The sequence below is a fragment of the Anas platyrhynchos genome, chromosome 20 (assembly GCF_047663525.1).
Source record: "Anas platyrhynchos isolate ZD024472 breed Pekin duck chromosome 20, IASCAAS_PekinDuck_T2T, whole genome shotgun sequence".
NCBI classification, from domain to species: Eukaryota; Metazoa; Chordata; class Aves; order Anseriformes; family Anatidae; genus Anas; species Anas platyrhynchos.
Genome location: NC_092606.1, coordinates 3090157 through 3118044, shown reverse-complemented (window position 1 = coordinate 3118044; position 27888 = coordinate 3090157). Strand labels below are relative to the sequence as shown.

At 37.2% G+C, this 27888-nt stretch overlaps 1 long non-coding RNA gene across 11 annotated transcripts; it reads left to right on the top strand.

Moving 5' to 3' along the window:
- The first annotated feature begins 290 nt into the window (after nucleotides 1–290).
- On the top strand, nucleotides 291–27708 carry LOC106015373 (uncharacterized). Of its 11 annotated transcripts, none has more exons than XR_011804324.1 (8): nucleotides 291–1008; nucleotides 1780–1820; nucleotides 4278–4325; nucleotides 12499–19741; nucleotides 20223–20280; nucleotides 22486–22627; nucleotides 24146–24301; nucleotides 27423–27708. It is a non-coding gene; the product is annotated as an uncharacterized lncRNA (long non-coding RNA). The 11 variants fall into 11 exon arrangements; XR_011804327.1 differs by having other exon boundaries at nucleotides 4278–4329; XR_011804329.1 differs by having other exon boundaries at nucleotides 4278–12624; nucleotides 19585–19741.
- The last annotated feature ends 180 nt before the right edge of the window (nucleotides 27709–27888 follow it).

Genomic DNA, 27888 nt, shown 5'->3' with positions numbered 1-27888 from the left:
CCACAGAAGCCCCGGCACGGGAGGGGAACGAGCCCGGAGGCGCCTCCCCGCTCCTAGCCGCTGTCGGGGGCCCCCTCTCCCCGCCCTTCCCCTGCGCAGGCAGCGGCCCCGCGGCGGTACCTCAGGGGGCGGCGGCTCCTCATGGGGCGGGCGGTGCCTCAGGGGGCGGCCGGCGCCTCCCGCCCGCCGCCGCCACCGCTGCTTCTGCTGCCCAGGCCGCGGCCGCCCGCCGCCTCCATCGCCGAGGCCGAGTGGGCGGGAGAGGGCGCGGCGGGGGGAGGAAGAGGAGGAGCCGTGAGGGGACGAGGAGGAGGAGGAGGAGGAGGAGGAAGGCTCGGAGTTGCTGTGGCAACGGGCGGCCGCGGCTCCTCCAGGCCTTCGTTCCATCAGGGGGCTGGCGGGGGGGAAGCCCCCCACAGCGGCAGGGCTGCGGTTCCCGGTGTTTTTTTTTTATTGAAATGGGTCGGGGGGGCAATAAAAGGGAAGGAGATGAAGGGGCGGCCGTGTGGGCGCCGAGGTCCGGTGCTCACCACAGGGAACCCTGCTGGGGGCAATGGGCTGCGCCTCCCAGGAGACCTGAGGAAAATGCCGCCCTTGTTAGTGCCGCCGTAGCTCGTAGGAATTAAATAGATACTTTTTTTTTTTTTTTTTTTTCTTTCAAAATGTGCTCCTGAATAAATTAGTTTGCGGCCAGAAATGGCATCTGTTTCCCTTGGCTCATACTTTTGCAAGCGTTTAGTTCGCAGCTCGCGTTGAAGCTGGTGCCTGGTACCTGAGCGGTTTTGAAAATCAGAACGAAAACAGGGCAACTTGTGGGCTGTGGGGTCAGTAACCCTGGGAGAGGGAGGGACAGGCACTCAGCCATCACACCTCACGAGCAGAAAACTAAGTATTTAGAGGAGCTAAGTGGCCTGCTGTCTAGTAATTCCGGCCATCCCACAGCAAACCTCTTTTGTAATTGAGGACTGAAGCAGCTGAAAACGCTGGACACGGCTCTTTCCGCTGGAGGTAGGTTTGAAGGAGGCATCTGCAGCCTTTTACCTGCCTTTGTGATGTTATTGCTGACCTTCCAATGAATCTGTATTCAGAATTTGTGGACTGGAAATGTCTGCCCTCCTGTGAGGGAAGGGATTAGCTTTTGCATTTCACTTGGGCTGCAGATGATGTGTTGGAATCAAAATAAAGCCAAACTGGGGCTAGTTACGACAAATATGCTGAAGTGCTAAATAAGCCTCCTGTTCCTGTAGGCCCTCTGAACTAAGGAGACCTTTTAATTTGTACAGAATTATTATCTAAGTACTTCTCAGGAGCAGCAACAATGTAGATTTCAGATGTTCAGCTGGAAACACTCTGAGAATTACATGGCTGTATCTCCATCTTATGCTATAAGCCTGTAACAGTACTGTTATATTTTTATGATGCCCTACCTGTGTTATGCTTATGTTCACTCTCTTCGCTCACTAGGTCATTCTCATAGTGTTTGGGTTATGAAAGACAATGTGGTCTATCTTAACTTAATTCTCATATCAGGAAGAACAATTATAAATCTTATTTTTAAGTAGTATTTAATAGCTGGAAATTATGCATGCCTTCTGTACATGCTTTGAAAGTGTACAAATATAGAAAGCCTGGTTCAGCTGTTCCTTTTTTGTAATTATAAAATGCATTAAATTGCGAATGTAGTTTTAAATTGAAATTTTTCTCAAACTTTCTTAAACACACTTGAAATATTAAAATAATTAATGGCAAATGATTAATCAGTAGTGTTTGCTCATGCAGGTCACTTGCTGATTTATCTCCAGTTCACAACTCATTAGAAGGTATGTAGCTCTTCAGTGATGTTGTTATTTAACAGGTATCTTTTCATGATGCTATTAATGACATCTGGATTTAGTCACTCCTTAAAAACAAGATAGACTTCATAGATTATTAACATAAATTTTGAATCCTCTTCCCATGGGTATTGCATGTGTTGGGTTATGTAATGCTTAATTATAAATCTACCAATCCGTATTTTTGACTCGCCTCCTAGAATGCCCATAAATCTCACACACGGAGACAAATAGCTGTCTAGGCATGTTTTCAGGTGGGGAAAGAAGACAGTCTGGAAGCACACAGATATAAGTATCCCCAGACTTTCCCATCCTCCTAGGTACAGGTAGTGCCTCCTTAGTTGATGGTATCAGCAGATTTCATCAGTTTATACCTACTTTTCCCATCACTGTTAATAAATTCATGAAACAATTGGAACAAACACTGATCCTCGTGGAACTCTGCTGGTGCTGCCCTGGCAGCATACTACTTACCTTTTAAACAGTTGCTCTGTACTAAAAGTTACCTAGTTTTATGCATAAAAATTTTAGAAGAAAGTATTTTGCATCCTAATTCCTGATGGAGCTCTGCAAAGCTTCCCTCTTAGAACAGATTAGGGGATTACAATCTTAATCTTCATTTCTTTTTCTACTTAATATATTTTAATATAACTTTTTCAAAAAGGTGAGGAAGGAACTACAGTCCTTTAAAGTTCAGTGTACAGCATACATTTTTGGTGAAATTAGTAGGAACTGATCTCAGATGCATGGAAAGAAATTGTAGTTAATGATATGGTAAAAATTTGTTTCCTTGCTAGAGTATGTAAAATAGCAGAATGTCCTGAATATTCAAAGGCTTTTATTGGTTGACTTCATTATTCACAAAATGTTACATGAGTATGGAAGATGCGTAAAATTAAGGGGGTTTAGTTTACACTGTTTGGAGGATTTGAAAATCTTAGCAGGAGGCTCAAATGACCTTTACAATTTGAATCCTTCCTGAGCTTCAGGTGCTCAATCCCTGTAAAAACTAGCTGCTGCAATTATACAACAATTTGAATTTTGAGCACGGGAAAACAGTTCCTGCGCTCCTGTATGTAAAGCACTTCAGAATAGAGACCAGTTTTGAAAACCCATCACTTGAGTGATTGCAGAGGAATCTGAATTTCGCTGTTGAAGTTTGATTATGTAGGCTTTTTCCAACAGACTTGTGAGGAATTTTAACCAGACATTTTTATAAAGCAGTGACATCATCTTGTTCCCTGAGGTTTCCAGAAATCTGACTAGCCCTCTGTGTACAGCAACATGCTGAATTCTGTTAAATCATTCTGTACTGAGAGTAATTCCACTGAAATGGTGTCATATAATTGCTTTAGGACTGGTGAATCAGATCCCAGAGTCTTGGGTTTTGTGTATAGATAGAGCCTTGAATGAAACCTAGACAGTAGAACCACAAAGGGCAGTTGTAATTTTTGCTCACTGCACAGGAGGGTGCTCAGCCTCTGTCTTTATCCGCAAGAAAGAGCGATTCCCATGGTCATTAGACTGAAGTGGAGAAGCTGTCATCTGGACTGGTCTTTTCTTGTGGTGACATTGAAGGGTCTGTTAAATACAATTACTCAAAAAATATTCAGCTGTTAAGGAATTTAGAAGGTGAACGTTAATTGCTGCTTTGAGAGCTGCTTACAAAGGTATTTAGGTCAGAAGACGAACTATAATGATCATCCTGTGTGTAAGGCATCGGTATTTTCTAATGGGTGTGTTTAAAGGTGCCAGAGTTTTCAATAGAATCTTTGAAGTTTCTCAAAATTATTATTTTTTCCAATCTGTCTAATGTGGTAATCTGAATGTGTGAACCCTTGTGTGAATAGTTCTATTGAATAATGACTTCTCATGTAAGTAAAACCCTGCTCTGTGTGGGTTTACTAGGAAGGGATTTGTTTAATTTGTTTTTGATCTATAATATCTGCTTACAGTTATATCCTTAATTATTCTTCATATTCCTTGGTAGAAATTAGCATATTTAAGGTTCAAAAGACAAGTGAATGTTCTAACGTGTCATATGATAGAAATATTTAAAAGTTATATTGGATTATTAATCTAGGTTAATCTGTGTTGGTTTATGGTGGGAAAGGCTTTGGAGGGGGTCTGTGACACGTTGACGGGAGCGAACGCTGTGTTTTTGAGGCTGTTCGTACCTCAGGATGACGTATTGCTTCCTGTAGGTCCTTATGTAACTGCTCTGTGTATGTTCCCATAGGGTGGCAGTCCTTAACTCACAGGGGAAAAAAGTCTGCTTTTCTTTTGAATTATTAAGACTGTCTGCCATAAATTTTTATATGTAACCAAGTATAACTGAAATGATATGAGAAATTCTATTATGGTATTAGTTACCACTATGTAAGTAAGAAAAATGTTGGTTTAAGAGTGGCTGAAAATTGACTAACTTTCTGTTTACCTTTTTAGAGATCAGTTAAACAGAGGTCTTGGAAGCTGTTACCCGCTCAGACTTTAGTGAGTGAGTTAACACATTCTGTCTGTTTGAAAACAATTCATTAAACCCCCATCTTGTACAATGCTAAAATATTCTGGCCCTCTGAATGCATATCTGTTGCTAAGGTAAAACAGTTATGTTTTTAAGAAGTGTTGTCATTGTAGAAAGATTTCCAGATATTTCTTTTTCAGAACTTTTGGAATAAATACAAATACAGAATATAGTAGGCAAAATCTTATTTGTCGTGTTGAATGGGATTTGTCCCATTAACGTCAGCACCTAAATATTTGCTTCAGTTCAGTCAATATTTACCTCGCTGGTCAATAAAGCTTGTTTTGCACTTCACAAAGTTAATATTTGCTTGCTGTTTTTAGTTTGGTGACAATATACAAAATCTCTGTTTCTAACAATACAAAAGGTGTTTTTACTGCTTTTTGAACAAAAAAGAATTTATATTAACAGTTGTGTTAGCTTATTAGGAAGTGTTACCCACAAATAAAGCCATGTTCATCAAATAATAAGATTAACTAGATTATTTGTATGACATTTTACAAACATAAAAGGATATTTTTGGGGAAAAAAAAAGGTAAAATGGCTAACTATTATTGAATTAAAACATGATTGTATAGAGCTGTAAAATGAAATTGCACATTAGTTACTTTTATACTTGTTTTGTGCCAGTCAAGTTCTCTCATAAAGGAAAAAGTGCCATTATTAATTAACATTAATTAACTGATGGTTTAGTTTTGTTGTTGTTGTTGTTGTTGGTTTTTTTTTTTGTTTTTTTTTGTTTTTTTTTAAAGTTTCTTGCATAAAATAGAATAACTAGACTGAAGGGGAACCTCAGAAACAGTATGTAGATTTTTGGCTCATAGAAAAGTCATTGGGAGTTAAATTTTGGTAAATCATTGACATGTCCTAAGCAAATCCTTGTCATCAATATCCAGTGCGTAATTTCTTGCATATTGTAGCTTTCCACAAAAGAACCCTAGGACACTAGTGTGTTTTTTTTTGTTGGTTTTTTTTTTTTTTTTTTTTTTTTCTTTGTCTTTTTTCTTCCCTTCCCTTTTTAAGTGTTGTAAGTTTGGACTTCATGCTCAAATATGTTAGAAGAAGAAAAAGAAACAAGTAGGGAAAAAACTTCAAAGTTATTCATGATATTTTGCATGATGCTATTGCTCTCATATTTGCTTCTCTTAAAATTTTTAATTTATCCTGAGAAGTGTTTCTGAAGGTTCTCATCTGATAGCTGGTGAGCACTGTTTTGTTCTTTACTCCAGAACGCTCTGACTACATTCAGATGCTCTGCTCAATTTTCCTTGATTTTGTCAGAATAACAGGTAAAATGGAATATGCAAAGAGCGAGTAAAACATTTTCAGATGTGTAGCAGTAGCTTCTGGAGAAACTTGTCTGTGCTTTCAGCAGTCTGATCTATCTCTGGTAATTTTTAGGACTTAATCCTTTGAGAGTATGTGATTAGTATACATAAGTGAGTAGTCACATTAGAGTCAAGGAACTCCTTGTCCATGAAGTTATTTGCATGAGGGTGTTGGGTCAAGGAAGGCCCTCTTTACCTCAGCTTTAAATGAAAATAAAAATACTTGCTTTGCCATTAGGAAATCCTTATGCTAATGCCCACACATAGCTCACTCTGTTCTGATTTCATTGATAAAAGTAGTTTAGCTCAAGAGGAGATATTGATGTTTATATAATGCACACAATTATGGTTGTTCATTACATAATTTCTTATGATACGCATCACATAGAAACTCCTGCCTGTAGTTTTCTCATCCTTGCCCTTGTTTAAATCAGTTGTTGACTGTAACAGCAATGAGCACGCTTCCAGGCGTTCATGTGGCCGGTAGCATAGTATGCTATGGTAATGCTGCAGCTCATGGAAAGTGAAAAATTAGTAACTGAATTATGCAAAACACAGGATTACTTGTTGCTGAACTTACAGTTATCATGTGCCCCTAGTTACTACAAAATCGGGTATAGACTTCAACAGCTTGGTGAAGAGGCAGCACGTTTCTGAACTGAATGCTGCAGATGAAACTGGCATGGGTTATGCAGTTGTTCATCACAATTCCCTACATTTAACTGTGCAAATGTTTTGGTTGTAAAAAAATGTGAGGCAGATGTTAATTCAGAAGGCAAAGGTTTCTGGAATAACATCAGAGTACTTCTAACTTGAAAATTATTTTTGTTTTGGAAAGCAAGCACAAACAGCAAATTTTCAGTAAAGTCAAAGGAAGGACAGAAATCAGATGCACAGGGGAGGAGAAAATGTGTAGATGACCTTTGGATCCTTACAGCTGACTACTCCAAGTTTCCAAATGTGACACTTAATTTCCGCAGAAGAATTTTTCCCTTGTGCCTTTCATATTTGTATCATTGTTGGCTACATGGTTATTTTGTAGTGGTTTAGTTATAGTATAATTGAATATGTGGTAGCACACGATCTTTGACTTTCAACCTGCTAGGGGCTTTGTCTGCAACATATGGTTAAGAGATACTGCCATCTCCCTGGTATCTGGTCAAAGGAGATAACACTGTTGTTTGTTAAGCAAGTCACATTTGTTATCTTGCTATAATGTACGCTTTTCTTCCAGTGGCATACTTTAAACCAGTTTTGAGTAGGTAGAAAAAATGCAATATGTTTGCACTTATGTCAAGAAACAACACTAGCATCTTTTTGCAAAGACCTCCAACTCAGTTCCTTGGAGTGGTGATTTTGTGATTTATACAGTTTGAGACTAGGGTGAGACTATTTAACTCATTAAATCTTATGGTCTGAGTTTTCAGATGAATTTAAGTGTCTGAACTAAATCATAGCACTCCCATACCACTCAAAACTGTCAAATAAAAATCCATTTATGATAAGCATTGTCTTAATTTAAGGAAATATCCTTCTGTTCTAGCTTACCCAATACTTTTCACCTTTAATAGAAAGAATTAATGCAAGACTGCTTACAAGAGAACTTGCTGCTTACCCAAGAACTACTTACAAGGTGAAACACTGGTGCAGGAATACTGTTACCCATCTTAGGCTCTTATATAACTTATTTCAGAAGATGTTACAATGATTAAGCACGTAAGCTTGCTTGACTCCAAGTGTGATGTTGTCTCCCCTGTTTTCACTAGAAAATGACTGTCTTGCCCATCAGTTTCGGCCAGCTGTGTGCTCATAGATCAAAAGTACAAACAACATGCTGAAGGCCATTTGGGCTCTAGCAACCTAACAGACTTATTTTTGTTGATACGGCAACTGAAGCACCAAGGTGTAAGTGAAAATTGTAGGACTTGATTGCCTGAAGTTAGGTAAGAAATACTGAGATAAGTAAATATGTAAAAAGGCTCCTTTTTGAATGATACAGAAAGCCCTTGTAACTTGGAGACCTGTGCCTGTCTGCAGAAAAGATTTCCTAATATGTGTAAATAAAGATCTGGATGTGTAACTTCAGGCATTCAAACTCGAAAAGTTTGGTCTACTACTCTGTTTCTCCTTTTGATGCTGAGTACATCACACCATGTTGCTTGGGTGTTTGTATTTGTTTGTTTTTAAATTATCATGGTTATATTTTTGACAGTAGCTTTGTAGAAGAGAAGACCAAATGGAGATGTCAACTGTGTGAGCAGGGACAAGGAACATATGGTTGGGTATATTCAGACTAACAAAAGATTCTTTTCAGCCCAGTGAGAGGGGAAAGAAAGCTACAGAGAACAGCAGCATCAGGAAAGGTGGATGGATATAGGTAAATGAACCTATAAATTCAGCATGCTACAGCTCTGTTAGAACTCCAGCTGTGAAATAATAGATGCCCAAAGCTTTTGCCAGTGTGTGTGGATTAGGGCACATACAGACTTCTCCAGACAGGCATCCCATCTTGCACAACTTCACATCTCTGTACAGAGGGTATTGCTCTGTGCCTCTTGTCAGAAAGAGCCTGCAGAATGTCTTCTGCACAGTCTTCAGTGAGGCTAACACTATGTTCAGTGCTGATGGAAAAACTAGTTCAAGGCTTGCAGAAGAGTTGGCATATTTGTTGAAATTTCTTAAATGCATCACAGTGATAGCAGCATTTTTCTTGTGTATATTTTGGTGTGCAACAGAACATCCTTTTTCTTCCTAATGTAAAAGAAAATATGAAGCACTGCAACAAAATAATACCTGCAGATCCTGCCCAGGGTCACTCGGATATCCATCTAACTTTTTATGGTACATTCAGAGAAAGATGTGATAGCAGATAAAGGACATGAACCAGTGAAACTGTGGTCAATGGAAATGGTGTATATATTTCATTGTTTATATCCTGACACTGTAATTGTTCTCTATCACTCTATAATTGCCACGATGTTAAAATATAATTGTAAAATGCTTTACTCTTTCATTCATATTTTGAAACTTTATACAAGTCACATAATCATCTATGTACAGAACTGTTTGTCTGTGACTGTTTAACAGGTACGCATAATTCATGTCTATTCTTTTTAAGTAAGTTTCTGTTGAATTTAACCAAGTTTACCATTTTTCAGCCTCCAATGCTGCAGTGAAAATGTACTTCCTTAAATCTAGTTTGCTTGCAGACAGAGGCTGACACAGTAGATTTAGTACAGCTGCAGTATTAATGTTCAAAACTCCCATGCTGCACAGTTTTCCCAAATGCTACATAAAAATGCTGTGCAGTTTCTCACTCCAAGGCTGCTCTATTAGGGCATTAACTGACTGTATGCCTCCAGTTTGGTTAATGTTTTCATTTATGTACAATGCAGCTTTGCACACTCACCCGAATTACTATCTATTGCAAAATAATGATGGTGAAATTGTAATTTTATCCAATATTGGGTTAACATTAATTTTTCAAACTGGGAAAAACATTAATTTTTTAAAACTGGGAAAGGACTGGCCAAGTGGAAGATGCAGAACCACAGAAGAGTTGCTAGAGAACAACTGGTTATACATTGTACTTATACATGTTTTTAACTAGCTATAAGAAAATATAACTGAGAAAGTTTCTGGAAGTATAAAGGAAGCAGCATGGATTTACGTATGTACTGTAGTAGTGGGAGGTGAGGGAAATGCTCACCTATCTGGGTCAGTGCTTTTATTGTCCCCTATCACAGTGTAGAGTTTTGTTAACTCGGTTTCAGAAGGGCAGCTTTCCCACGTTTTTGGTAGTTTTTTGAGGCAGGTGTAAGGGCTTCAGCATGGACTGGATATAGCAAGTTATTGGAGATAGATTTGTAAATCATATTTCAAAAGGTGATGGAGGGAAACGTGGCTGTCTTTGAAGGCCTAAACTATAGGGCCTTGCTGTTTGGGATGTTGAGTTTCTGGTCAAGAACAAAACAGACAAAAACAGATTTCAGTCTTTGATCTTTCCTTCTGCTCATATACGATAGGGCTGTATGCTTTCACAGTTTGATAGCAATCTAGTCTCTTCATCATTTAATCCTTAAAGGCAATGAATAGCTTCTGCTCATTTACTTTTACCAAATTTGAGAGCAGTCCGTTACACTGAACAAAGCATTTGAATTCAGGCTTCAAGTTAAACTGTTTGCCTGCAAGCTGTGCACCTTACAGGCTGGATTTTGTTTGGGAAGTGTTCAGAAATGTAAATCATTGGGTTTGTGGAGTAGATGAATTTTCAGAGCTCCATGACAGCTAAATAACAGTAGGAGGATTACAGCCTCCTCCATTTCTTTTCATGTCAAAAGAATTTCTATTATTTTATCTTCTAAATAAATATTTCCTCACCTTTATTTTACCTAGGTCCTTTTTAGCAACCAACTGTACTTTTTGACCCCATCAGCTTTTGTTTTTCTGTCCAGGTTTGGAAATCACTTCACCACGTTTCATTCAGCCTCTGGTGGTCCCCCATGTCCAGATAAATCTCGGTTGGATTCCTTGTGGGCTCGGAGGTGGAGGCTACAGAGCTGTGCAGCATCCTTGCTGGTGTTGCTGTTGGGTCTCCTGCAGGGAATGCAGTGTCCCACAGCCATCAGAGCCCCAGAGGAGGAAGTAGCACAGACATTCTTCATAAAGCAGAGAAAATAGGTGCAGGCAAATATTTTAAATCGAACTATAATGAAATTATTGTTTATGGCCTAGCTCCTACCTTACATCCAGAATCTGTCATTTAGGTGATTGGGCCAGCAGGTGGCAAATATAATTGAATTCAAGAAAATAAATAAGGAAGTAGGCTGGGGACTGGTTGCTAAAAAGATGACATCTAGTTTACTAATTAGGAGGATTTATGGCATGCTGCACATAAAAATAGATGATTATTGATAGCTCATCTTGATCGTGGAAGTTACCATTTCCTATATGCAGCATTGCTGCAGCAGTGTGATGTGCTTACAGTGTGCACAGGGAGGCTGACCTCCTGTTAAGCCACCTGCCATGGGCTGCAGTGCCTTGGAAGCTGTGAGGGCAGGGGCTGTGGGCTGTGCTGCCGCAGCTGCCTTGCTCCTGGTGTTCAGACGTGGCCTTGAGTACCCACAGGTTGCACTTCTTCCTCTAACATAGAGGTGGAGAACAGAAAGAATTCTTTCTGGTTCTGTGTTAGCAATAACCTGAAACAAGCCAACAGACCCGCTGCACTGGATGCTGTTATTGTTGTCTGGGATCTTTATGAAAGGCTGCACAAAAATATTGTTACTAATTTAGAGAGGAGGCAGCAAAAGATAGGGTGTGTTATATCCCTCTTTGAATAGGGAGGAAGAGAAAGAGGGTTGGACTTCTTTTTAATTAATTGAAAGAGAATGTGTAAAAGATGATAAGACAATAGGAAAGTAAGATGGAGATTGCTTCTGAAATTCCCTTGTATCTAAGTAGCAATCTGAAGGTATTTTAAGCGGAAATCAGAAATGGATATTAAAGCATTTGTCAGTGGAGGCTGCTGAAATGGAACTCAACTCTCTTTCTCTGTAGTGAAGATAACTGCCATGTAGGTCAATATCACCTCATTAAAGTTGTTTTAATGTTCAAGGCTATATCCGTTACTGGTAAGCCCATCGTGGCACCTACGTATGGATCACACATTTCCCTATGCCCTTATCTAACTCATTTTCTGTACTACATTTTGGAATAATTTGAATATGAAGAATATCAGGAAAACAGAATTGTTTTGTTCTAAATGGAGAGCTCGGGCTGAACTATTCCCTGCAAAAAGTAACAAACATCCAGACTGAATTACCATGGAGGAGATTGCAGCAGAGATTGTAAATATTATTTTGAGAGATGTAGATTTCCTTCTGAAAGGAAAGAGCATTAAGGGATATATCGAATATGTAGAAGGGGAGTAATAATAAAAAGAAGATAAGGTAAATTTGGCTAGCCAGCCTTTTTTGCTATTTCACGTCTAACATTCATATAGGAGATCTAGCAGTTGCATCGAGCTGAGGTGAGTTTAGTCTTATGTGCCTGGTAAAATGGAGTTGGTTCACAAGGATCTGCTCCTTTCTCTACTGTCACCTAATATTTCTCTTACAATATCTGCACATCACTTCTACCAACCAAACATTTTTTTTAAACAATTTGGAGAAAAATAAATAGAAGTTTGAACATAAATATTTTTGTATTCATTTTCCTGCATTCACTTGTTCAATAGAGTTTCTTTATTGCCTCTACTTTCAAATAATTTGTGGTGATAAATGCAATGCTGAAGTAAGCTGTGTGGTGAATTAAAATTTAGATGGAAAGAGATTATTTTATTTTAGTATTTCAAAGAGGTGTGATGTAAACCTTTATAAATAAATTAATGGACGAGGAGTCAGAAAACCTTGCACTTCAGTGTTGAGACAGGTGCTCGTTCCAAGTTATGGAATAAGGTGGTTCTTTTGGACAGAAAACTTAAACTCTGCATTTGACAGAGCTGCTCTGAGCAGGGTCTCACAATGCCCCAGGAGACAGGATTTTAATTGATTTGATGGGAAACCAAAGGTCTAGAGACGCCTTGATCTACTTGCCGTTACTCAGTTGCTAAGAACTAATTTGTCTCATGAACAATCCAACTTTGTGTAAAAATTATTTTATTTAAGATTTAATTGCAAAATGATTCAGACTTTGTGTATTGTATATGTGAGTAAAAAAATTCTAGACTTTAGTATTTGTGCTACCTGTTTTATATGTTTGTGTTTAATGCAACTGAAGGATATTGGGTAAAATGTCTTAGTTTGACTCATTAAAGGAACTGCCAACATGCATTTCCCTGAGTTACCTCAGCAGTGGAGAGGAGAGGATGAATTCCAAACGCATCATCTAGACTTCACAAGTCTGCAGAGATCTCCAAAGTGAACTTCTCCATCTGCGTTAGGTAGTAAATATCGCTCTACTTTTGCTGCATGCAAATGCCTGCATATGTGCACTCATTCTCTGTATTTTATCCATATGTTCTCTGTAATGTTCTCTGTAATCTGTAGGTCTTTGTCTAGTTGTATGTATGCATGTGCTTTCTGGCCTGAAGTCACTAAACACTAAGAATAATTGGGTGTACGTAAAATATCCGAGTTTGTACATGTGTACAAGATACAGGAAAAAATCACAGTTATTTTTCATTTTGAAACAGTATAAATAATGAATGATGCCTGAGCAAACAGCAATTGCTACTTGCAATTTAGTTTTATAATTTAGTTTTGTTTCAGTTTACCATGTTAGCTACTACGTGGCCCTTGGAAATTGATCAAGGGATAAGAATGTAATAATAAATACGGAATGACAATCCAGCTTCTTTTCATTACCTGGCTACTTTCTAACTCTATTGATGAAGTAAATGTCTTTATTTGCATTCAGGTATAAATATTCCTTATTCTCAAACTTAATACAGTGTAATAAGTCAAGGTTGCAATTGTTATTAATGGTGAGTACTATTTTCCAGTATTCAGATGTTAATCAGTATAAATTTTTATGTTAATTATGATGCTAATTATCAGTATATATATATATTTTTGTATTTTAGCAGCATTTCTTAATGATGATGGTGGGACTACAGAGTCCGTGTTAGTAAGAGCGGCTGCCAGTTATCTTTCTGTTTGTCTGTTCCTTGTTCAGCGTGTATGTGCTTAGTGGAGCCTTCGTAGGCTCTGACTGTGTAGATGAATTGCCATGCGTTATGGTATGGGTTAAGAGTATGGTAGGCACAGGCAATTGATGTGATCCCCCCACTGGAAGTGATGTTGTAAAGCCTGTCTGTTGCATCAGAGAAGCTCCTGTTACTTTGAATCTTTCCTTGCATCACTAAGTCATAGTTCAGCCTTTATCCCTCTATCACTTTCTCATCCTTTGTTGGTGGATGTAACTCTGTAAATTGCTTTATCTGGCAAACAGCATTCTGAGTCAAAATGGATGACATAATTCTCTTCTGTTTCCTTGAATATACACAAGTTTACTCTGCTATGGCAGAGAATTGTCTGTATTTACAGTAGTGCCTGGATCTATTTAAGTAGTGGGGAATGTTTTTGCATTTCTGGTGTCCCGTATGGTTGGCAAAAATTGGCAGCTGCAATTATAGTCCCCTTTTGTTCCGTAGTTGTAGTGCAGGTGCAGAACTTACCTTCTGTCTAACCATCCTCCAGGGCAGAATAAGTTTTGCATCTGAACATCACTAATTCACTAAATGGTTAGGGAGAGTATTTAGCTCATAATTACATAATTCCTCCCCAAAATCTAAGTATTTGTGTGTTCACCCATCCTGAAGTGACAAAAGGCAGGAGAGAGGGGAAGAGAGGAAGGGAGACTTTGCTTGCCCAAATCTGCACTTCAAAAGTAATGATGAAGAAAACAACCCTTGTCTGGTTCTCAAAACCAAGGCACCAGCATAGCTGCCTGGTGATGATTTTTAGCAAGCATAGTGGATATTGTTCACAGTTCTCTGCTTTAGCAGTATCTAGGCTTTGTTGTTCAATTTGTCCAGGGATCCACTGGCGTCATCCTCATCATGGGAGAGCATTTCCCCTTCTAAAGAGTTTCTGTGGGATCTCTTTCCACAGTACGCACACAAATTGTGTTGTACCTTTCAGCTGGGTCCTATAAATTAATGACTCCTGGTATAGCAAAAATGCATTTTCTTCATTGTAGTTTTGCATTGTGTACCCATGAAGAGTCCTCCTGGACTTAGTTCTAAAGGAATAATTATACTACTTAAATATTAATCATTAAAGTTCTTCCTTTATTGTTAAACCAATTTTTAAGTAAGGCAAAACTGATTTACAGTTTATGGCCTTGCATTCCAGAATTGCTGGTGTTGCATCTGATGCCCTGTTTCAGCAATATTGGCACTGCCAGAAGGCTCAGAAGTGTAGATTCTAATCAAAAACTTCGAGATATACTTCAGTTAAGTGATGAATTAATCTTTCCTTATGAACTTCCAGGCTGTTATAAAAGGAGAGTGGCTGCAGCTTCCTTTGAATCAATTCAGAAGCGTGCTTTTGTCAGTATATGATTTCAATATAATGAAATTGAAAGTTGTGTGTCTTTTTCTCACAGATTGTTATTTAATCACTCTATATTAGCTTTCATTGCCCTTTTGATATATTTAATCTCATAAACTTCTCATTGAATGGATTGAATTTACCATTATGTTGTTACTTTTTATGAATAGAATAAATCAATATCGGATACATTGGCTTGCACTGAATTGTTTATTTTAAGGGGTGTTTAAACTTTACCGAAAGGGGAAAAAAACAAAGTTATCTCCAAGAATGGGAGGTCTGATGCCCAGTGTTCCACTGTAAAACTCATTATTTGGTAACACCTTGAGATTCAGCCTGCTTCAACTATATGCTGGAAGTGCTCCACATATTATCCAGAGATACTAGGCTAATAAATTTTCCTAACGTTATTTGAAATGTAATATGTTTTGAAGTAGTCCCAATATATATAGCATTTAAATACTTAAAAGTTGTTTTATTATTGTAATAGAAAGCTTTATTTCATTATTAGGGAAATATTTGAGAATAACAACAATACTTTTTTCACTAAATCAACTGTCCGTAATGTCTGCCAAATATCTCCTTACATATTCTAAAACCTTGTCTGTCTCATTCAAAAATTGAATACTAGCAGATCAATGAGAGCTGCCTTCTAAAATGTATTGCTCAGTTCTTAATATTTATGATATCCACCAAACTTGAAAACATCTGTTCTGCAGAGAAGCAGCTATTAAAATACACTTAACCAGGGAGAACTGTCTCTTAATTCAGACAGAACTTTGCTTGGTAGCCTTGCAGCCGTGATTTCAAGAAAACGATTAATGTGTTCTTTTGACTGTAAGAAACGAGTAATTTATTTCACTTAAAGGCTGTACTCCTCGAATAATCTGTACAAACTGGCTGACTTCATCTATGAATTTGAAGCAGAGTGTTGAAAAAAATACCATTGGGTTAATTTTGTCATTGAATTTTAAGGATGCTGTTTCTTGCTTTTGTGTTCATTTGTTTTATATATGATGTTTATTATTATTAATCAAGCAAATTTCCACATAGACAATTGCAAAATTATTTATAAAAACTTGGGGATTCTTGGAACAGTGTAATCATGTAATAACAGCTCATGATTTCTCAGGCTCTGTGCTTGATGGAGATATTTTGTTTGGATTCAGTGTTGCTTCTGCAGTCTTTTCCTCACCAATTATGTATGCATCTTTATTATTGTATTAAGTAGCTAATTAAGTCTGGTCAGGTTAACCTTTCTTGATGATTATAAGTAGGCATCTCATCCACTGAAAAAGCTAATCATTTTGGGTGGAACATCTTGTTCTTGTTTGAATAATTATCTTTGTTTACATTCACACAGCATTAATCACTTGAACCAGACATCTTTTGGAAAAAGAAAAAAAAGGGGGAGTGCCCATAGCAGGTTTTCAAATGACATATGCATAAGTTATAAAGGAGGATGCGTTTTCCTCCCTTCTTCTCTATCAGGAAAATAGGAAGACATTTTGAGTTCATAATCCAGAATAAAAGCTGTGTTTTCAAAGTACACAAAGAACTGCAGTTTCTTTTCAAATAACTTTTAATAGCAAGTCCTCCAGGCTGATCAGCTAAATTGAAGTCTTGTTTCCTTGGTGAAAATTCTTTAGCAGTAGCATTGCAATGTTTTCCTGGTACAGTGGTTTTTTTTTTTCATTCTTTTCAGTTCTTACTGTTATTATCTTATAACTCTATTTGTCTTTCTTTTGTGGCCTTTTTTAAAATTTATTTTTATGCTAGTGAAATCTTCTTTTTCCCTGTCCTTCTTGGTTTTGATCCTTTCTGCTAATCCTTCTGCCCTAAAGTCTGTCTTTTTTTGCTATGGATAGGTCTTGCCTAGGTACAATGATTGCCTGATCACTCATGGGAGGAGCACATCCCTAACAAATGCTCCGAATGTTGTAGCTTCTGTCATCAAGGTTGGGAAGACCAAAAGGAGAGACTGCAAAGCAACCTTCTAGCAGTACTTCTGTGCTCCTTCCACCTTGCATCTGAAGACTTTTGTTGAGATCATGAAACACGTTGGTGTTTATAAATTATTACTTCTCAAGGACAAAATTCTGGCATTCTAGGAGATCTGTTAGCTAAATGCTGTGATGCCTAGGGGTCAAATAGGATGCTAGGAATAATCAGAAAAGAAAGAGGGGAAAAAAGCACACTCAACATTTTGATACCATGATAAATACACCATATATCTCCATCTTGAGTACTGTGTGTCTTGAAAAGGATACGTTAAAACAGCAAAAGCTGTAGAGAAGAGCAACAAGCGCAATCAAAGATGGCAGATAAAGAGACCAAACCATATTCACATGTGTTTCCATCTAGAAAAGGCCTTGAAGTCATTTAAAGTTATAACTTTTATGCTATTCATTTTCGGATTAAAATTGTCTCCTGCAAGTGATTTTATGATATATATAAATATGATGGTTATCAGTCTTCACGGTTAAAATAAGGCTTTGTCTTTGGAGAGAGGAAGGCTGTACATGCAAATTCAGATTCCTAATGCATTTCCACTAACTCTGCCCTTATGTTCTGCCAGAAGTAAGAAACTGCGTGTTTCATATCTTCTTTTTTATCTATTTATTTATCTATCTATCTTCTGTTCTTCCTTGATTGTCAGTTTATTTCTTGTATTCTTATATTTCTTGTTCTTTTACTTTTCTGTGGGTACATTCATGGCTGCCTTTTTCTCTTCCATTTGTTTACTTTGCCTTGAACTTTCTCCCAAGCCCTTCAATTTTCCTTTTCTTAGACCTGAATATACGCATGGAGTAATCATATTTCTCCCCTTCCATTTCTACTTCCTTTCTTCTGTTACTTCAGTATTCATATTTTCCCTTTCCTAATTTCACCGTTTCTTTCTCAGCATCTGTTGTTATCTGTCTTTCTCTATACTTCCCTGCCCTTTTCTCAGTGTATTGTATTTTAGCTCAGAGGGAGAGACTAGAAGAAGGCCTTGAACTTTTTCTTAGTAATGCAGAACTGGGTGGAAACTACCTTAAAATCAAGGGGGAAAGGGTATCTCATAACTGATCTGTGGCATGAGATGACTGAGAGAAAATTAAGTCCTGCTTAGCAAATTTAACTTCCTCTAAAAATTCAGGCTCCATCCTTCAGCTGGAAAGAAAAGAATATAGCGGGTGTTACAAGCTGTTAAAATTTGAGACTGAGGAGGGGAAATAGGCTGAAGTTATTCTATGAATTGTTCATTTCTTTGTGGGAGGCTGTTAAAATAAAGCAACAATATAAAAGATGAATTATATACAATTTAATGTAAAGCTGTTTGATGTCATTATGATATTTCTTCCTTGATTGTCTCACATTTGTGTACTTTTAAAAAGTTTTACATTTTTGTTTTTTTCTGAACATTATGAAAATTGTACTGAGAGGAGTAAATTCATTTGCATAAAATTGACTGCAAAGAGCAATTAGTCCTTCATTAATATGCAAATTTGGTCCAGTGCAAATTCATCTATATATGAGGCTTAAATATGCAAGTCAGTCTTGCTGTGCGAGAAACCCAGATGCTTTTATTTACTTTGAAATTGAGGGATTTGGTTAATGATGTTGTTGACAGGAAAACTTGAATAAATTTGATGATCACCATCTTTCATATTAGACGAAGCCCACGGAAAAAAATTACCAAGTAAAATACCAATTTTATTTGGTAATTTCCTATTACCAATCTAGTAATAAAATGTAAGATACAAAGTAATAGAGTTAGATTTCCTAATGTAGTTATCCTGAGACTTAAACTGTTCCCCAAAGATAGAACCATTTTTCTTAAACTTTGTTTTTCCAGAGGGTAAAGACATCTACATAAGCTGTATGAATAACATACTGCCTGGAGATTTAATATTGGAAAGTTAGCTCTGTTGCTTGGTTCATTTGGAGAGAGTATATAGGCCTGGGAATTAAAAAGCAGGGGCTCTGGAAACAACTGTCATCATCGTCTTCCATTAATGATCTGTGTAAGTCTTCTCAAGGTTTGGTGCTGGAGCCTTTACTCTGAAACCACGGAGCCAGACTGGAAGTTGTCTGAACCCACAGCCAGTTATGTTTGGCTCACCTAAGCTCATTAATAAACATATTTTCATGCAACTCTAAGTCTTTACAGCCGTTAGTAATACAACCTTCACACTGCTATCACTCAACGTGGACAGGCTCTGAAAAGCAGGATTTTTCCTTGCCCGCAGACCTAAGATGTGGTGCGTCTGGCTCTTGTCCTCCCCAGCGTGCTGCGGTCCTTCTGGCACACCCAGGATTTCCATGGTTGTGTCCCTTACAGACACAGCAGTCTTCACTCTGAGGGTTCCCTTTGCAGTTGTCAGTATTGCTTCATTTGCAAGGAGAGTGTGCCATGAACATTTCCTCCAGCTTTTCTTCCCTTTTCTTTCTCCATAGTTCTCTCAGGCCTATATTTAGCTTTGGCATAAGCAACCTGGTCTTTGACTTTGGTCATGCACATTTGTGCCAGGACTAAATCTGGGCTTCTGTCTTGCCTGTGTGGCACACTGGCACTTTTAAAATAACAGAGAAATGTAGTTTAAATGGACTAGACTCAGGCAATTTATAAAGCTCTAGTTGTAACTACCCGAGGACAAGTTAATAGATTATGCTGTTTGATTCCTCCGACTTCTTGGCACAGCTGTTTGGGATATAAATCCTCGCAGTGGTGAATGGTTAGTTTCCAAATCTTTAATGTGCTATACTCGGCAAAAAGTTCATAGAACGATGTTGAGGGAAGAAAAAATGTAATGAGATATTAAAATTGATGTGCATGCTCACCACATGCTGTATTCTTGCAGGTGAATCTAAAAGCAGGAAAACAGACAGGATGGAGTATTCAGGGGACCTATCAGACTACTAAAGGCTCTGGTTATCTCACAAGGGAACCTGTCCTTTCTTCCCATCACAATAAGGCATTGATAGCTGTCAGAAGCATAGAAGGTGTATATGCAGGAGGTAATAGTCCAGGAGATGACAAATTGATTAAAAGGTGAAGTTTAAAAATGTGACGTCTTCTGAAATGTATTAATTTTTTTTTTAAGATCCCTGCCTTTGAGAGCCTATAGTAGCTGGACAGTTTCTAGTACTGTTTAGGAACATCCACAACAATCTTGGCTTTCTGGTCTAGCTCTCAAAAAGAGGAAAATATTAATTTTCAGGGTTTCAAAACGCATAAACAATAGGTATCTCAGCACAACCTGAGGTTGTCTCCTATCAACTTTATAATCTTTATATTCTAGATAAATAAACACTTCAGTCTTGGAGTTTATTAGTCCAAAATATATTTATTACCTCATAAATTCAAACCCCTTCCAGTTAACATCTAATTAAACTGCAGTAGTGTGCAAGCTGTCTTAGGGGACGTATTAATAATGAAATTATGTTGTGAAACAGTAATTACATGCTTTGTACATTCTTTTCCTTACTTTTTTTTCAGAATCTATGTGATGAGTGGGGCACACAGTGCTCCATTGTTTTGAGCTCCTCCAAACTCTGTAAGTATCCAAGTATAAGCAGATTTTTTTCCTCTTAGTTAAACGGAGAGAAAAGTTCGTGCATTTTTGCACTTGGGAAAGGGAAGGACCAATGCCACTGGCTAGGCACAGTTATGAAACATGATTGTGCAAGTAATTTCAGCTCATGTTTTCTCCTTAGTCTTTGAGGATATTACTCACAGGAATAAAGCCTACTTACAAGATTTTTTTAAGGCAGTTCTTAACTGCAGTTGCCAAAATGTGAAGAAGACGACCACTTTATTTGCAAGAGAATATTCACTTACTGAACTTCACTGTTATGTAGATTTGAAAAAAGGCAAATGGTCTCAAAGCCTTTCTCAGGAGAGAGATTTACTTACATTTTTTTTTCAGTGGTAAGTGTACTTACTGTATTCTAATTTATATGTGGTTTTGGTTTTATCTGTGCTTGTGCTTTATCAAGGTTGTCTTTCCATCTTCTCGGAATACACTGATGATTGTGTACTGACACCATATCCTTGCTAAGTTTTCTTCACTTACTGCAGAATAAGGTATTCTGAATCCCAGCTAATGTGCACTTCTACAATGAAAATGATTGCACAAGAGGCAAAACAGTTTGCACATACCTTCCATGTGTTCTTTAAGTACCCCTTTTATCTCTCTAGTTCAAGTACATCTGTTGAGTAATAATATGAGCATGTGACACAGCATTCTTGTTGACGTAGGCTCTTGCTCTACCTGACAGAAGCAGGTTTTCATTCTCTGTTGTCCTTCCAGATACTGTAATGCAGAAGTTTGTTTTTTCAGGATCCATATGTAAAGTGGAATGTCCTGCTCTACAGCCGCCGTATTGTCTTGTAATTTTTACAGCCTCCTGGTTGTTTCATTGCAGGTACTGCTACTCTGCAGTTATCTGCATTTACGGGAAGGGCACTTTCCATCAATTTCTTCACTGAATCTTTTAAGTCTTTATGGCATGAGAAGTGTTTTGCCTTCTCCCTAGTTTTATGCTACGCAGAGTTCTACAGGGTCTGCAAAGTTATTGGAATTGCATTGCAAAGTTACTCTGGTGAAATATGATAACATTCAGACTGTACCTAGTACTTTACAAACAGCAATGAATCTTCCAGGAGGTTAGTCATTTAAAGACTTTTTTATTTTTTTTTTAAACTAAGCATGGTAGAGCATTTGATGCATGAAGAAGTAGAACCCAGGTTTGTATTCTTGTATTGGTTGGATCATAGAGTTCTAATTTATCTTTAATATGGCATTAAGTAGTGGTGATAGGATTCAACTTCCAACCCTATGTCTACTTTGCAATTGCAACTTGACGTTTCACTTGAATTTTTCAGGCATTCTGGGACCAGCTTCAACATTTGGACTCTTTTATATTTCATTTTAGAGTCCTGCAAGACTGCTGCAAACAGAATGGTCCATTGTGTTTGAAAGCAGATAGTACTTCTAGTACTTAATGCTTTCCAAACCCAGTTGGTTTTGGGTATCTAACAAGAGTGACTCAAGGCTTTAGCTCCTGAGTGTATGAAAGCTTAGGGCTTCAGAGGAACGATGGGCATCTATCTTATTAAGCAATTGTTACAGCACTTTCCCTTCTGACCTGGTGATGGGTAGTTGCCCTTTCTGAGACAAATAAGAGTGAATTAGCCATCAAAGAAAATAACATAACTACAGTTACTACTTTTTCCGGCTTGTTATTGTAAAGCTTTAGGCTTGATATTTCTTGAACATACTTTCTTATTACTATTATTATTTCTTGGGATTTATTAGTGGTTAGTCAAAACCTGATAATTTCAGAACTTTTGGCAGTCTTATGTTTCTTGTGGCTATTGATGTGAAAAGGTAGTCCCCATGGCTGCAAAAGTGCAGAATGGCTAAAGGTTGTGTCTTGCTTATGCTATCACACCAAAGTGTATACCACTGGTGTCTAATTTGAAAATTTGAAAACTTGAAAATTAGATGCTTTTCTAACATACTTCCTGATGTGAGTAAATTCATTACACAATACTCCCAGAGAGAGAGATGCTTGTTGTCAAGCAGTCCTATCAGATGAAACATACGGAAGAGTAATATTAAAGTCTAAAATTATTTTAGCTAATTTATAGGTGGGAAGTCTGAAGATGAATTCTGGGAATTAAGGGAAAGGAAAAGGCAGTTTTTTGTTTTTCTTGATCGTTTTTTCTCGTTCTTCTTCTCCTCTATATTTTGCAGGAATTGTTTTAACTCTGCAAGCTCTCAGTTTATGAAACATATTATGGCTGAAGATATAAAGAAGACATTAAAGCTTTTGCCCACTTACAGCTATTACTCTGGAGACAAACACAACTAAGAAGAGAAATGTTATGAGCTACCTGTAAGTTCTGGTTCACATAACAGATAAGGAGCCAGAGATACTTCTGAACTCACAAATAAAATTTATTCTCAGTATAATGATTGAGCTCATTATCTGCTGCTCTTCCTAAATGTGAGGGAAGGAGTGAAATGCCCATATATTCTATATATAAACAGCTGTCATGTTTTCTGCATTCTTGTATTTGCTTAAAAAGTCATGGGTAACCAATTTAATTTGATGTGCAAAATATAATGCATGGATGAATTCTGATACATATCACTTGCCATATCTGTGCTGTTATGAGAAGCAAAAACGTCCAGAAAAGAAATAGCAGTGAAAATCTTCCTGATAATTTTCTCATCAGTTTTTCTCCAAGAACTGTAGGCGGATTCTACAGACATGTTTCCCCCCACCCTGAATGACAGGTTCTGTATGTCAGTTATTTTCTCACTGTCTTTCTTCCTGTGTTAGAAATCAAACCTATTTATCACTTCAGATGTGATCAGTTCAGATCACTTCCCTGTAACCTCAATTATGAGAAGCTAACCTGAAACATTTACTTTTCTTTTTTTTTTTTTTTAATAATTTAAATAACAGGCAAGAACCAGCAGCATAGAAGCATAGACAGATGTGATTGTAACAGAGGCTAGTGTTTTATAAGTCATAGCCTGGGTGTAATAAGACTTGTGGTCCTAATTAACTCATACAATGTTTTTCAACACAACTAAAGTAAATAATTTAAAAATCTAATTTACTTGTCCACACACTATCAGCTTACTTTTTGCCTTACTTATTTTGGGTGACAACAACCAAGCCAATTCTGCTTAGATTTCAGAGAATTTCTGACAGGGTAGTGTATCTATAGTTATAGCAAAAAGGGAAGTTTGCATGGTTAAGGAGGATGAGTGAGAATTCTGATTAGGTGGAAGAAGAATTGGTCTGTGAGGTTTGATCTAATTCTGTGTTAGCATATTCCTTTCTTGGAAATCTCTGTTTTTGCCAGAATATCCATCAGCATCACATAGAGTGACAAAATTTTGTTGTAATATTTCAGATGGTTGGTGCATCTTTTTTTTTTTGGAAAGAAACAGCTGGATATTTTCTGTCATAATGTGACCAGTCCACCTCTGTTGTTGTCACTTTAATTGCTGTGGCTGTTTTTTTAAGTCCTCTACAGAAGGTCTTTGTAGTGACAAGTGAACAGTTTACGCTTCATAAGCAAACATAAAGAAAGCTGCTGCTAATTGGAGAGGGAGTAATGCAGTTATGATTCTGTCAACATTTAAGTTACATTGTTGAAGGACACATTTTGGTTGTGTTTATGTTGCCACATAAAGTTTTATTCAGAGTGAATTTGGTGGAGAAGATTTTGTAACAAAAAATACTAATTCTAGGATTGAAGGGGAGGGAGAGGAAGAGAAGTTAAATTTTCTGACTCACATAAGTAATATTAAAAATCAGCATTATATTATTCTTTATTATAACTCTAATTATTATTATTATCTTATATATTGTTATATTCTTATGTGGCTTGTAAAGTAGGTTGTCTATGAAAATGAAAAGATACGCACAGCCCCTGAAAAGCTCACTTTCCCCTGCTCTGAAGAACTGTAACCACAGTGTTTCATGGTGAGGAGGACTCTGAACATCACCAGTAGAGTCATTTCATTTCCCAAAGAAGGAGATTATTATTTGGTAAATCTTTTTTTTTTTTTTTTTTTTTTTTTTTTCTCCTAGAAATTGTGCATGTTCTATCTGTAGACCTACCAGTTCTAAAAGTCTGGAGGAGCCTATTTTAAATCTTCTTCTTTTTCCTAAATTACATTTCCATAGAATACTTGGCTATAGATGAATAATTCTGCAGTTACATGCCCCAATTTGTTTCCTCTTAATGCATTTTTTTTCTATTTGAATCTTTTTTCTCAGGTGTCAGAATTTTTGGAGCCTCATTTTGAATAGTTTTATGAGGACCAAAGGTGCTTCCTTTTCCAGGTCTTTGGCTAGCTTGTCTTGTTTTATCAGATACAATTTTTTTTTCACATCTAAATGGGGAAATCACCGTTATTTACAGGAGAAGAATCATAGAGCTGACAGGGGTTCCCCCCGCAAAGCACTCTCTGTGTAATTGCTGAAGACATTCCAAGCCACTCTAACGAAGTGTACTGTCTGCCAGTCATTATGCTCTTCTTGGAAGACCATCTGTTGCATTTCAAATATGTAAAGGTCTGCTTTTATTTTTTGCACCAAACAAATCAGTTTCTTTATCTGACATGGTATAACTTGTGAATATGGACTAAAGGTAGTTTCAGTTGCAAAGTACAGGATGTTCTCTTCTGTTGCATTGTGAATGAAAGGTAGTCATTCTGCATCTCCAAATTCAAAAGACAAACATTCTGATTAAACTAATTTCAGTGCTTTTGAATTATTTCAATTTCTTTGGCAACAAATTATCAATAACAACAACAAAAAAGTCTGAAATACATTTTCTCTTAGCTCAGCCATAAGCATATTGTAAGATTTTTGCTTCTGGCAAATGAACCTGTCCATTGTAGTGGTATCCAGACTTGATATATACAAACATTTGAATTAAAATGATTTAATTTAACTAAATTCAATAGTTAGGTTATTTTTATCAGAAACTGGTAAGTCAAAGAAACTTTCAGTGTTTTTTGGTAAATAATAGATGTAGAAGCTGGAAGTGCTAGGGTCTTTCTTTTGACAAGCAGACATCCATTACAAGGATGTAATATTTGGTTGTAGAATACTTGATTTAAATGAATTAACTAGAATCCTTTCTGTGAGTAAAAGATGCAAGATCAGACATGCAGTGATGATTTGTTTTATTTTTTCCTGTGCAGATTTAAAGAGTATGTATAGTCATTCATCTCAGATTGCAGACAATAAGCGTAGTATTTTCACAGCAGCGAAGTTCTGTTCAGAGATTTCCAAGCAGAGAAATACATAAAATTTTCTGTCTGATTAGGGAGTGGGCCTATCTTTTTCTCTTTCCATTCTCCTTACTGCATAGTAGCTAATGTTCTGGTCAGAAGTAATAATATGTTAGATCTTGAATGTCGGTAGCCTCAGAGATTCTGACAAGACTATTCATGTGCATTCATACATCTTAACCAAAGCTGACACTAAAGAGAGTAAGAATTCTCATATTCCTCTTTTTTTATTGCCATGCGTTAAACTCAAATCTTCTCTTAGAGGCCTCTGCTAAAAATGACATATTAATCATTTGAAAAAAAGCGTTTTTGCAATATCTAAACAAAGCAGCCCAACATCAATATAGCACAGAGCGGAGTCTCCTGTGAAAACTCTCAGTGCAAATCTAAATTATGTTTTACACTACAATTATGGACAACTTACAAATGTTGTAAGATTTGTGAGTATGTGACTAATGAGAAATAAACAGTCCCCCTAATCTTATCTCCTGCGGGAGTTTCGCCATTGTCACTTTTAATTAAAAAGTAACTGGTCTTCTAATTTCTTGAAACTATATGGCGTGTCCTTATAGGAATACTTGGATTCCAGTAACTTGAGCTAGTTGTTTTCCGAGAAACACACATTGTGTAAAGATTCTGCTGTACCTTTTTCTCTAGACACAGTTATATATGCACTTGTAGCATCATGTTTGGGTACCTTTGCAAGGATCTCATCATATTGTTAAAGCCTGATAGACGTTTCTCTACAGCAATGATATTTTTAATCTTCTTTTTAAAATTGTTTAGTAGTAGTGACTAATGCAGACTAGGTGGCTCTGGGCATCCAGCCATTTTTAGGTAGTTTAATTTGTTAAAAATTGTCTTTCTTCCCACCCAAGTCCCCTTGAAACCATTTGCAGAAGAGAACTGTTGAACAGTTGCCAATAATAAGTCCTGCTGAGACCGCTGTATCCTCCTGATAGAACTCCCTGTGCCAACTGGAGACTGGCTGGCATGAGTTTGAACTCTATACTACTTGATGTATTTGCTTCACATGGACCAATTACAGTAATTACCACCTCAGTAGCTGAAGTTTAAGCATTCAGTCTGCACTTCATACCTCAGGTTGTTGGCAATATGTTCAATCCTATAATCTCAATTTTCTTTGAACTAATTAAGTAGAAAATAAATACTGTGAAAAACTAGGAGAGAGTCTGAATGGAAATCAGAGGCTAAATAATGTCATTGTTTTTCATGTTGCTATTGTCCTTAAGCTGCATTTCTTTCTTTTTAGTCTTTACTTCTAAAAGGTAGCATTTTCTTTTTAAGTTTGTCCACAGAGAGATTCACTAGGAGATGCTGTAGACCATTGACTTTTCATATTCAACAGGGGAGTCGCTTTCAGTGTGAATGAAAAAGCAATACAAACAAGAAGAGATTAGAAATGCAAACTATATATAAAATCCTGCTTTTTATTTTGTTGTTTTTCAAATAACATTATTGTCAAAATAAATACATATGACTAAAGGGAAAAACTATCCATCCCTTGCTACTTTGGGATATATATTTCAGTGTGACTGTATGAGTGTAAGGATTTAATACCAGGTTGAGTGACTACAGCGTTAACTGCCCAGTTCCCAACAATTCCATTGGTTTAAATCTGATGCAATGCTGATCATCTCACCCCCGCCCCCACTATCGTTCTTTCCAAAACACTAGTTAATTTTTAAATTGGAACAGTTGCTTTTTTTTTTTTTTTAATGGCAAAGTTTATATTACAGAAAGATTAACCTAAGAATGAGCACAAACTCGCTTGACTATATCATTCGTAATATGAATGCACCGCACAATGTATATACTAAAATTTATATTAAATTTTCTTCATGCAGTTCGCCTCTAGGGAGAAGAAGAGGGAAGGAAAAGGCTACATGTGACAGATGCTAATTATGCAGCTTAATGCACTTCTGGAAGTTGCAGAGATGAGAACTATGTAAGAACCTATCTGAAAAATAGAAAGCATATTTTCAATAACATTTTTTCCTCTTTTTTTTTTTTTTAATTTTGCCTCCTCCCTCTTTTTTTAAGGAGGCTTTATTTCTCAAATAGCATGTACTGTAGGCAAAGGGCAAGCTGTGTCTCAAGTCCAAAATTTTCCATAAATGCATATGACTTTTATCCGGTGTGTCTTAATGTTATTTAGTGCCGCGCGTGTAGTTAGGAAAGCTGGTGACTTGAAGGTTCTGTAACTCAGATATGACCAGGAAGGGAATGACTCTTAAAACAAATCTCTGGTTGATTTGTTAGTTTTGTTTCCTCTTTCATCAGTGTTTTCCTCATTCATCATGATGTATTTAT